Raw genomic sequence first — 12,677 nt, forward strand, 5'->3', positions numbered from 1 at the left:
CTGGCCATGGCACGGACCGCCCGATTCTACTCTCGGGCGAGGGCACGTGTGTTCCTCCGCCGTCGCTTCTTTACAATGCGGTCGCTGATGGCTTCCTCCTCCGCGGCCGCCCGTGCAACCGCATCAGCCGCCTCCACTGCCACCATGTCGCCAGCGAGACGGGCCTCGGCCGCCCTCATTCCTCTTCTTCCCACGATGGGCACACCGTCCCGGGACTCATACTCCGGTTGGTCGGTGATGGGGAAAGGGAGATTGGAAGGCTCCCAAGAGGACCGCGATGATCTGGCGCCAGAGGATCCGAGCGCCCGATGCGTCGACGCAATGAACTCGCGACGGATACATCCTGCCATGGGTCGGGCAATGTCCTCCCAAGAGTAGCGAAGTGCAATGCAGACGACCAGTGCCTTCTCCAAACCGCACGAGACGACACCCCCAATCGACGGATCTGTACTGCTCGTCGTCGGATCCGCTGCCCGCCAAGCCAGAGAAGGCCGGAGTTCGCCAGACGGAAGCTCGGGTGGCGGAGGGGAGTGGAGTGAAGTGACTAGGGTTTGGCCCGGGCACTGGATGGGGAGGAATATATGGGGTCGGGTAGGCGAGCGTGGGCTGGGTCCGACGTGGCGGACGCGCCCGAGTGCCCCATATTCGCCCTACATTTAGGCTGGATATGTGGGGTGCCGGTCAGCCTAGGCGTCTGAGACCCGTTTGAGGCGCCTGTCTGGGTCGCTTTTTTGTGACCGGCCACATCAGGCCGTCCGCTCGGGTGTATGAGAGGGTTTGAGGTGCTGGCTGTAGATGCTCTTACCCGATTGAAAAACTTGCTACCTGAGTGGGTACTGCTCCTACATACTCGTATTTCCTAAATGAATGGTGGTCTTTCTCTTTTTACCAAAATTAAACACGTTCATACGATGAGATTCGAAATTGGGTATGGTTTCAAAGTCACCTAGTTTAAACACAGAGAAGAAAATGTTTGCTAACGAGCTCGCTGAAATTCCTACACAAATCTGTTCTTTTTTCATTCATTGCTTTAGTGCATAATGATGCCCATTTATCACTGTAACCAGCAAAGTTCTAGAGCAAGTGTAAAGTGTTTGTTCTCAGATGCGATCTCGTTGTCCAATCTTTTCCTTTCCCCATCGCGAAAGCAACGGCTACAGTGAAGAACCAATCCCCTCTAGGCTCCACAAGTCAGTCCGTCGATTCACCTCCCCTATGTGTGCCATTCTGGAGGCCTGTGGCAGGGGAGGGGCGGCCTTGATGCCTCAGCTCCGGCTAGTATAGTTAGGGTTTTTCCGCACTTGCAAGGTCCACGCTCGGACGGACAATGTGACTTCATCTTCGGTCTTTCGGGCTCCGATCCTTCTCGAATTTGTCAGTCAGGATGGAGTCGGAGCACCCTCGTAGATTCTTGTCGTCTCATTGGGGCAACGAGGTGTGGATTGCTCGTTGTGTGTGGGGGACCGCAAGATCTGGTGCCGGTTAGATTGATGCAAAGTTTCAACGACGATGATAGCGGCTCGATGGTGCTAGTCCTTAGAGGAAAATGCATGATTTTTTTTTCAGGTTGTGATCGACAAGGTCAGGCCAGCTCCCAGTAGGGGAGTGGCGCGTCGATTGTTCATTCTAGCAACAGTAGTGGTTGTTCACTTAGATGTAATTTTACTATGTTTGCAGTGTTTTGTACTACTTCTGCTAAAAAAATTAGAAAAAGAATGATAAACTTTTATAAGCCGGTCTTGTTTGAAAAATAAAATAAAATAAAGGTAAAGTGTTTGTTCTAGAAAAATAGAATGAGTGCAGCATCATCAATTCTGTACTTCCCTCGTGTCTCAGAAGAGAAATGCCACAACCAATCTAATAACGACACAAGCAGGTAACTTTTGGTTGCCCATGCTGACTCAGGTAAAGAGAATATATCCCTCGACAACACGTCAGTTTACTCAACAGCTCCTATCATATTTCACTCATCCATAAAAAGTTTACGACGCGTTTGGTTTGCGCTCAGGTAACGTATTCGACTTGGGTATCGGGAAGCTCCGTCTTCAGACTATTTTTACCGAATACGAGATATGTTTGTTTCGAGCGTTCGGCTCCCGGTTTTCTAATCACCTTCGGTCCCACCGTTTTCCGCTTCACGAGCGCATGTATCGGAAGACGCCGCTACCTAATACATCGTGGGCCTACCAAACGCCGGATTCTGTTTCAGAAAGCGCTGTAATCAGAAGTCGTGACATATCCGTCGAACCAAACGCGTCGTTAGCTCTTAAGAATGGATCAGTAACTTACCGTAGGTGCCTAGGTAGAGATACTTGTTGCCAAACACACGCCCAATCCTAGCCTCCCATTTGCCGTTGTGGTGATGCCTGCAAAAACATCTCTGAATTCATTTTTTGACGAACAACATCTCTGAATTTCACTGACACATACATACGCGCAGAGTTTTTCTTGCAAGAATCTGAAAAATGTTCAGTACAAATCTTGCAATGAAAGATCAGCTCTACCTTGCGACGCCTCTGTACTTGGACACCCCTCTTGAGAAGCCAGTGCTTTTCCTGCGTAAAAAAAGGAGAGGAACAGACAATATGTAATCATCACAAAACCATAAGGTCAGGATAAATCTTTTGTGTCATTATTACATTTTGCCACGCTGTCTGATCTGATAACAGACAGAACCACTTGCCAAAAATTGGAGTTATTTGTGTACCTCCGGAGCGAGCCGATGTACTCCTCCCTGGACTGCGCCTCATTTCTTTCAACTCTTGGCCGTAGCTAGACAGCTGCAAAATGTTCGTCAGAGTCCAATTAAGAAGTCAGGTACGTGTGCCTGCATTCTGCTAGCTCTAGGCATGCCGCTGGCGGCATCAGTGGATATCATGAGTGGAGTAGTGACTTGGATGCGGTACCGAGAAGTTGAGGACGGTGCCGCGGCCCCAGTACTTGAGCGCCGCCAGGTCGTAGGCGCGCGCCGCCGCCTCCTCGCCGCCGTACGCCCCTGCAACGACGGCCAGCTTTCATATATCTCAACGACGCCAAGACCGATCGGCCGAGGCCTTGGGACAGAGATATAGACTGAGAGAGGCTGCTCTGCTCACCGAGATAAACTTGCCTCCCTTTCTTCTTCCTCTGCGGCTCGGTCCAGGTGTTCTTGTCCCACAGGTGCGCCTCGAACCGCCCCGTCCACCGGTGCCTGCGCCAGCGCGCACGCGCGTACGTCAGTTTCTCTCCGCGCGAGGGAGAATAGAAGATGCAAGAATCGGAAACAGCACTGCGTACCGTGTGACGCCGCGGTACGAGGATGTGCGCTGGGAGGGGCGCCCCCGCCGCACGCTCCTCCGCGTCCGCTCCGGCTTCGGCCGGACGGCGTCCGAGGCGACGTTACCGGCGCCGGCGCCGCTCCGTCGTTGCTTGGCCATTGCGGGGGAGTGAGAGGTCTCGGGGCCGTGGAGGCAAGAGAGCTAGTGGCTAGTGATTAGTGAAACGAAGTTGGCCAAAAATAGGGACAGAGCGCGGGCCGGCTCGGCTCTGCCGTGGATGCGAGAGTGCCAAATGGGATGGGAAGAGGGCCGGCTGGGCTCTGCCGTGGTTTCTCTGTCTGGATTTAGCTATGGCCGCCGGCTTGGTCTCGTCTCGTCCCTAGTCACTGCGAGGCCGTGGACGCGTGGTTGCAGCAGCCACGCCGAGCCCCAAATTCCTTTTGCTGCGTGTGTTCTGAAAGTGTTTTGGAATCATCTTCAGTGGTGTGTTATCGAGCACTCCATTCATTCCCAAAATATATAGAAGTCTTAGCACTCCATCTTTTTTAAAATATAGTACTCCCTTCGTCCCAAAGTAAGTGTTTCTGATTTAGCACGAAGTTAGGACGAAGGTAGTACGTATAAAAATTTTAAATTCAAACTTCATAAATTTTGATCAAGTATATCATGAATATATTTTCATATGGTATATTGTAGATACAAATAATTTTACCTATATATAAACTTGATCAAAGTTTTGAAGGTTGACTTTCGCAAAAAGGGCTTGCTAAGTCGACTGAGTATCATTCGAATGCTCAACCGTTGAATTTTTGCATCAAGATTCATGCTGGACCGAGCACCATCCAATGGACATCGCGGCATTTTTTCACACCGTTTGCAACATATATTTTTACCGATTGCAGCACCACCATTGCTGGTTGTAGCATGTCATCTCGCCAGTCACAAAATCCGCCCTCGTTGTTCTTAGCATGTCGTCTCAGCGGTCACAACATCCGCCATTGACGGTTATAGCATTTTGTCACACCGGGTGCAACATTAGTTGTTTTTTCTTACAAAATTATCGCAACATTTTTTGTTGCCGATTGTAGCATCTACGTGCAGCCCATAGCAATACAACTACGCTGACATCACTTGACCGAGACTTTTTTAAATCTCAATTGACTGAGATCTAGACACACCCTCCGCAAAAACTAATGTGCACGATATTATAGAACAGATGGAGTGTTTTGTAGGGGCACGGATAATTAATTATAGAGAAAAGCATAAACTGTGCCTCACAGTGTGTCCTATAGCAAAGTAAAACCTCACAACGGTGGACTACTTGGATCGCCTACTTGCCATCGTTTTTTTTTTCACCTAGCATGTTCACCCCTTTGTGCGAGTCAGCAAGAAAGACCCCCAAATCCCATCCCGAATCATGTTCCTTCCCCTCACATCATTTCATCGCCTAACACTGTCACTAGATTCACCGGTTGCCTCCCTGCTTGCGAAGGCTTGATAAAAAATGGATTGTGTTCCGCCACCTTCACACCGAGCATCACGACGGTCGTTGGTTTCCGCCGCTCTGTGTTGTCCGTCACAACCATCACCGTGTTGTGCGTTGCTACCCTCCACGTCCCCACTAGGCACGGTAATAACCCTCAATCCCCGCCACCTTTGTGGGGAGGGGCTCGACCTCCTAACCCACCGCTAAAACAACATTGATACATCGTGTTGGGCATTCACAATGGCAACCGCGTGAAAATCATGCTGAGCCATATGGTTATGGGTGACCTTCAGGATTTTAGGCATGTATTTGGCTCCATCAACTTGTATAATAGGATACCAAACCACGAAAATGCCGGTCTACACCTGTGCTCATATGCTCTTGTCAAACCACTATTTAGTTACCGAACCACCGGAAAGAAAGATCAAGAGCACGAAATAAAGGCTTGAACACCACCAAATCATGTCATGTTGAATGTTAGGCGGTAATTAATAAGACCTAGAGCCATAGATCAGCAAGACCAAAATATCATGGGCACTCCAGCTTTGGCCATGATGCCACACAAAAATGTGTTTGCTTGATTGTGAACCCTATTTTGTGCCTTATGCGTAGAATAGTCAACCTAGGGCTCACGTTGTGGGCACCCAGGGCAAGGACAATATCCTGTTTTTTAGTCGGTTTTAGTGTCTTTCTCCCGTTCATTTCTCGGTGTTTTTCTTCTTCATTCTTATTTTTACCTGATCCACCTTTTTAACCCTTTATATATATATATATAGTGATACTATTCATCATCCAGGATGCAGAATAAGTTATTCTTCACCCGAGGTAATCTTACGATCTTTTTGTTATATAATCGTTTTTAAGACTTGGACCTTCCTAAAAATGCGTAAAACAATTCAGTACATATACATGAATAATTTTTAAATACATGGTACACATTTAAAAAATGCCATAGTTTGTGAAACATGTAAGGAAATACAAAAATATAATTTTCTTTATACATGAACGTTTTTCAAATTTGCATTGCATATTTACGTATGAAAAATTTAGAGTAAAACACACTAGAGGTCCTAAAAGTATTCCAATTGTGTCAAGTAGGTCCTAAAAGTTTGAAATCGTTCACCGCGGGTCCTAAATGTGTGTATGTCGTTCAATGGGGTCCTAAAAGTATTTCAAGTGTGTCAAGTAAGTCCTAAAAGTCGCGGGTAAAATACACATATAGGCCCCACGGTGAATGATTTCAAACTTTTAGGACATACTTGACACATTTGAAATACTTTTAGTACCTCCAGTGTATTTTACTCTTTTTGTAAGCTTACTATGTCAACTTCTTTATTTTCTGGAGTCAATTTTTATTTTGAAAACTGATCAAAAATATTTTTGATATTTGTAAAGTAAAAATACTATTTACTAATTTTTTGTCGGAACAGCTTAAACCAAGTGGTGATGGTGGTTGAACTGTCTGGGGCTCTGGGCTCTAGTCCAACATCACAAGCCCTTAGGCCGAACAGCGATCCCGTAAGGCCCAGCGCCGACCCCAGCCCACCAGCAGCTAGCATAAAAAACAAGGCGCTCTGCGGCGCGCGCGCACCGTTGTCTCACCACCGGCCGGGCTCGCTGTCGACGCGTGCGCGCAGCTGCACGCGACGCCTCTCTTTCTCTGCTTGGCGCGCTCGCTACTGCCTTCCGTATTGCAGTCTACGTGCGATGCCTCACCACCGGCCGGTTTCTGTACCTGTGCGTGGTGTGCTGATGTTTAATTAGTACCACACCGCTAACGTAGCGTAGCACCTCGCCACATATAAGGTGAGGCTCGGGAGCCTGTTACACCCCGTGCGGCACGTACGGGTTAAAACAAATAAACCTAGCAAATATCCAGAATACGGTGAGTACTACACTATGATTCTAACCCGTGGCACCCGCTGTTGAATTACCCAAACTAATGAACAACAAACAGTGTCTTCCTTTGCAGGTGGTGGCCTTTTTTTTTGGTACTGTTATTATTTCCATGTTGCGCTATGTGATTGATTATTATCATCACTAAGGCATGTCGTGTCGAGCCCTATCAAAGGCATTCATAAGCTCAAGAAAACAAGCCAAAAATTAAGCCTTTTTTTGTTTTTCTATATTATTTTTATGTTGCACTTTGTGATTGATCATTGCCTACCTCAACTTGTTTGGGATTAAAGGCTTTGTTGTTGTTGTTGTTGTTGTTGTTGTTGTTGTTGTTGTTGTTGATCATTGTTACCACTTAAGGCATATTCAGCCCTAGCAAAGGCTATTTCATAAGCTCAAGAAACAATCCAAAAGTTACGCACCTTGAGCAAGACCCTCTTTGCAAACTCAAAGGTCCCACTTCACATGGTCTCGAGGTCATCATCCTTCACCTAGATATGGCACAACAAAAAAGGAGCTTAGTCCGGAAGAGAGAGACCTTCGCAAAAGACTTAAAAAGAAGGATCATTAGATTGGTTGTGCTTGAGAAAGCTAGGAAGCGACAAACCTTAAAAAAACTAAGAAAAGGAGATGCCAACACATGCTTTTCATCTTTGTGTCAACCTAGAAGGAGGAAGAATCTCATTAATCGTCTCAAAGACAATAATGGTTGGGTTACCAAACATGGGCACGAGGAAAAGATTAGGGAAACGCTTCGAGCCGGCGGACCGGCTGAAACTTGCGCCGGTCGTTTCCACACGCACGCGCAGTACCAAGGGACCTCACGCACCACACGCTTGCACTGCATTATCCATCCCTGCCTTATCCATTGTAACACCTCGGGTGTAACTTGCAATATTTGTAACTCCGACTCTGCCATTTTCGGCTTTAAGTTATGAGATTTCCTTTCGTGGTTCAGTTTTTGTCTTCGTTGTGCATTTTGTTCATGTCATGCATTTCATATCATGTCATCATGTGCATCGCATTTGCATACGTGTTCACCTCATGCATTCGAACATTTTCCCCGTTGTCCGTTTTGCAATCCGACACTCCTACGTGCACCGGCATACCCCTTTGTCTCTTTTCGAGAGCGGGTGTTAAACATTCTCGGAATGGACCGAGATTTGTCAAGCGGACTTGGTACACTACCGGTAGACCGCCTGTCAAATTTCGTTCCGTTTGGAGTCCGTTTGATACTCCAACGGTTAACCGGGTAACCGCGAAGGCCTCTTATGTGTTGCAGCCCAACACCCCTCCAAAACGGCCCAATAACCCATCCAAACCACTCCCATGTCCTCCATTGTCGAATCACGATCGTGTGGGAGAAAACTACACTCCTTTTGGACACTCCTACCTATAAATATGTGCACTCCTTCGAAATTTCGGGTCCAAACCCTAGAAAACCTCCCCCCGCCGTCACCGGACATGTTCGCCCGCCGCCGGACGAATTCCGCCGCCGCCCGCTCTAGTGAGAAGGAGACATGTGGCATTGCGCCACCCGCCGCCGCCGCGGCCCGCGCAGCCCGCGGCCGGCCCGCTCCCCGTCGCTCCGGGCCCGCGTCCCCGCACGCGCCCCGCCGCCCGTCGCCCCAACGCCGCCACCGGCGCGCCTCCGCCACCTCCTCGTCGGCGCGCCACCGGGGGCCGACGCCGCCCCGTCGTCCCGCGGCCAGATCCGACCTCCACCGACCCGGATCCGACGATCCCCCTCCTCTCCGGCCATCTCCCCCACTCCGGCGAACTACTCCAGCGAAGCTCCGTCCCTGCCTCGGTTTCCATGCGAATAACCCTAGATCTGATCCGGAGGTCGTTTTTTTTCTCTAAGTCCTTTTTCTGCAACTTTTTCACGCTCTGTTCATTGCCTCATAACTCCATGACTGTAGCTCCGTTTCATGCATATAGGATATCTAAATGTTTATTGTGAGATGCTCTTCATTTCATTCCATTGTGCCATGCTTGTTTGAGTTCATCTTGATGCCCAAATCATTGATGAAAGAGTGCTATAAAATGTTTAATGCTGTTACTTATCAGTTTAGGGAGATTTGTCATTTTTGTCACATTTGATGTGTGCTTCATATGGGAATGAGCTCTACATGTGTTTTGATCTATGCCATGCCATATTTACAGAGGTGCTTTCCATGTATTTTTATGATCAATGTGGTGACTAGCACAAGCACGCAAAGTAGCCTTCGTGATATTGCTATTTTCAGGGACTTAGGATTTTGCTAAGTCCTTGTTATGTTGTTATTTTTATGCCATGTAAACTAGATGCTACAGTGAGATACATGTTTGTTTTGAGCATCTTCAGTAAGGGTGTTTGGAACATATGGTTATTCTCTAACCATCCATTCCCCTGTTTGCAATTATGGAGTGCCCTAGCATGTCTTAATCTCGCTCTATTTTTGCTATAAAATGTTCCTCGCAGATTGTTTACATGTTAATCAATTTTGCCATGGTTGTTGCTAGTGATCTATGCATTCTATGAACTTGCTCTTGCCATGGTTAGCTTCATGAACATGTCTTATTTATGTTAGTATGCTTATCTTGTCATGCAATGCCTTGTGGTGAGTGATTTAAGCTCGCAAAGATGCCTTCATAATTCTGTTTATGCCATGCTCAGTTCTCTGCTAAGTCTGAAACTGTTAATAAAACTTGCTATGTTTACATGGGTGCCATCATATCTTCTGTGTCTTTTTGGCTCATGATCAGTAAGGGACTTTTGATCTATGCATTTAGTAGAATCATGCCATGCCTTTGTTTACTATGATATGTTCATGTAGCATGTTGTTTGCTTGCTCTAAACATTGCTTCCTGATGTTATTTCTGGCATGTTAGTATTTTCAAGAAGTCTGTGAAGCTGATATCTTTTGCACTTTTGTCATACTTGTTTGAACCTGCTCTTGTGTGATTTAGCCGTAGCTCAGTGTTCATGTTTTGTCAAGCATCTTGAGTACAACACTGTCATATGCTTTGTTGTTATGTTGGAGTGCAGTAGCTTAGTTTCTTGTTGCATTCTAATTGGCATTGTGCTGTTAATCACAGAATTGTGCCATTCTTGTTTTGCTTGCCATTTGCAAACCGTGCATCCGATTCCGGTGATCTTTATATCGATTTCGACCGAAATCATCTCATCTTTCCAGCGGCACACTTGGTTTGCAAATTTGATGCCTTGTTCATTCTTTCCCTTCTGAAGCACGCATATGCATTGCATATCATGTCTTGCATATCATGCCATGTTTTGCATCATGTTGCTTGTGCATTGCACCGTGGTTGATTGTGGTTCCTTTGCTTGTGTTCTTGCTTTGGGTAGAGCCAGGAGACGAGTACGTGATCGAGGAACCTGTCGAGTACGCTAACAAGGATCAAGCTTTCGTCAACTCTGAGAACTTTGCAGGCAAGATGATCATACCCTCGAAATCACTTCTATCTTTGATTGCTAGTTGTTCGCTCTATTGCTATGCCGTGCTACCTACCACTTGCTATATCATGCCTCCCATATTGCCATGTCAAGCCTCTAACCCACCTTTCCTAGCAAACCGTTGTTTGGCTATGTTACCGCTTTTGCTCAACCCCTCTTATAGCGTTGCAAGTTGCAGGAGAAGATGAAGTTTGTTCCGTGTTGGAACATGGATATTGTTGGGATATCATTATTATATCTTGTTTACTTTAATGCATCTATATACTTGGTAAAGGGTGGAAGGCTCGGCCTTATGCCTGGTGTTTTGTTCCACTCTTGCTACCCTAGTTTCCGTCATACCGGTGTTATGTTCCTTGATTTTGCGTTCCTTACGCGGTTGGATGTTATGGGAATCCCTTGACAGTTCGCCTTGAATAAAACTCCTCCAGCAAGGCCCAACCTTGGTTTTACCATTTGCCTACCTACCACCATATACCTTTCTCTTGGGTTCTGCAGACTCAAGGGTCATCTTTATTTTAAACCCCCTCGGGCCAGTGCTCCTTTAAGTGTTGGTCCGAAACGGGCAGCCTGCGGGGCCACCTCGGGGCAACTCGAGGGTTGGTTTTACTCGTAGCTTGACCTTTCCGGTGTGCCCTGAGAACGAGATACGTGTGACTCCTATCGGGATTTGTCGGCACATCAGGCGGCTTTGTTGGTCTTGTTTTACCATTGTCGAAATGTCTTGTAACCGGGATTCCGAGACTGATCGGGTCTTCCCGGGAGAAGAAATATCCTTCGTTGACCATGAGAGCTTGTGATGGTCTAAGTTGGGACACCCCTGCAGGGTTTGAACTTTTGAAAGTCATGCCGGCAGTTATGGGCAGATGTGAATTTGTTAATATCCGGTTATAGAGAACTTGACACTTAACTTAATTAAAATGAATCAACCGCGTGTGTAGCCATGATGATCTCTTTTCGGCGGAGTCCGGGAAGAGAACATTGTAACGTGTTATGCTTGAACGTAAGTAGCTTCAGGATCACTTCTTGATCACTATTAGCTTCTCGACCGTGCTTTGCTTCTCTTCTCGCTCTCTTTTGCATAAGTTAGCCACCATATATGCTAGTGCTTGCTGCAGCTCCACCTCACTACCCCTTTCCTACCCTTAAGCTTAAATAGTCTTGATCTTGCGGGTGTGAGATTGCTGAGTCCCCGTGACTCACATATACTTCCAAACATATGCAGGTGCCAATGATGCCAGTGCAGGGGACGCTACCGAACTCAAGTGGGAGTTCGATGAGGATTCGGGCCGTTACTATGTTTCTTTTCCGGATGATCAGTAGAGGAGCCCAGTTGGGACGATCGGGGATCTAGCATTTGGGGTTGTCTTTCTTTATTTTGGTTCCGTAGTCGGACCTTTGATTGTACTTTGGATGATGTATGGATTTTTTATGTATTGTGTGAAGTGGCGATTGTAAGCCGACTCTTTATCCCTTTCTTATTCAGTACATGAGATGTGTAAAGATTACCCCTCTTGCGACAGACCTACCATGCGGCTATGCCTCTAAGTCGTGCCCCGACACGTGGGAGATATAGCCGCATTGTGGGTGTTACATCCATCCCCTTCCTTTTCTCACCGCACATGCCATCTCTCGCTCCATTCATCCCAATCATATCCCAGCGACGCGCTTCACCATCTCTACTTGCTCTCTACTTCTTCCTCCACACGGCACCGCAGCAGTCGACACACGGCGCTGCGCGGCAGCGGCCATCGCGGGTCTCTGTGTAACGCCCTGAGACCGATGTGCCAGTTGTCTCCCAGTTATTCGCCGTCGTTGCCATGTCATTTGCTTGCGTGTTGCATCTTGTCATGTCATCATGTGAATTGCACCATCATGTTTTCAAAACTTGCATTCGTCCGGGTTCTCCGAGTTCTCTCTGTTGTCCGTTCTGAGCCCAACCACACTTGCACGCGCCCGCGGCATGTCCGAAATAGTATCTTATAAGTGGCTGGAGAATGTTCTCGGAATGGGATGAGAGTTGACGTGTAGTCTTATTATGGTGTAGATAGACCGCCTGTCAAGTTTCATCGCATTCGGAGTTCGTTTGATAGCCCAACCGTTAAACTATAGCGGCATCATAGCCGGGCACACGTCGGACGTTTTCGGTCTCCGGAAACAGTCGCCGGGCCTCTCTCTCTTCTCTTCTATCAGCTCGAGACCTTCTGCACAACCCACAAGTTCCAATAGACCTCTTGCATGCGTGTCCGAAATTGTCCCGGACCCGACCCGGACAGTTGTCACCGTTGGATCCGGATCATCCCCAAACATCTACAAAATATCACCATTTTATTATTTGGACTCCCTAGCCTATTCTTTCTGAAGCGTCCGATTTTGATCGGAGGCTCCAGATAGCCCCTAACCAAAAATCCAGTGCTTTATATAGACCTAGGCAGCAACCCTAAAATCTAGGGGGTTTGCCCCCCTCAGCCGCCGCCACACTCCACCAAATCCCCATCGGGATCTTCCCCAATCCAGTTCCTCCTCGTTTTCCTCTCCTGCCGGATCCAACCAGCGGCCCCGACCAACTCCCTTGATTTCCGCC

The 12,677-nt window shown here is 47.6% G+C and overlaps 1 pseudogene; it reads right to left on the reverse strand.

Moving 5' to 3' along the window:
* LOC119315320 overlaps positions 1 to 3,694 on the reverse strand; it is a 5,509-nt pseudogene extending 1,815 nt beyond the window's left edge.
* Between the last annotated feature and the right edge of the window lie 8,983 nt (positions 3,695 to 12,677).

The sequence above is a fragment of the Triticum dicoccoides genome, chromosome 6A (assembly GCF_002162155.2).
Source record: "Triticum dicoccoides isolate Atlit2015 ecotype Zavitan chromosome 6A, WEW_v2.0, whole genome shotgun sequence".
Lineage (NCBI taxonomy): Eukaryota > Viridiplantae > Streptophyta > Magnoliopsida > Poales > Poaceae > Triticum > Triticum dicoccoides.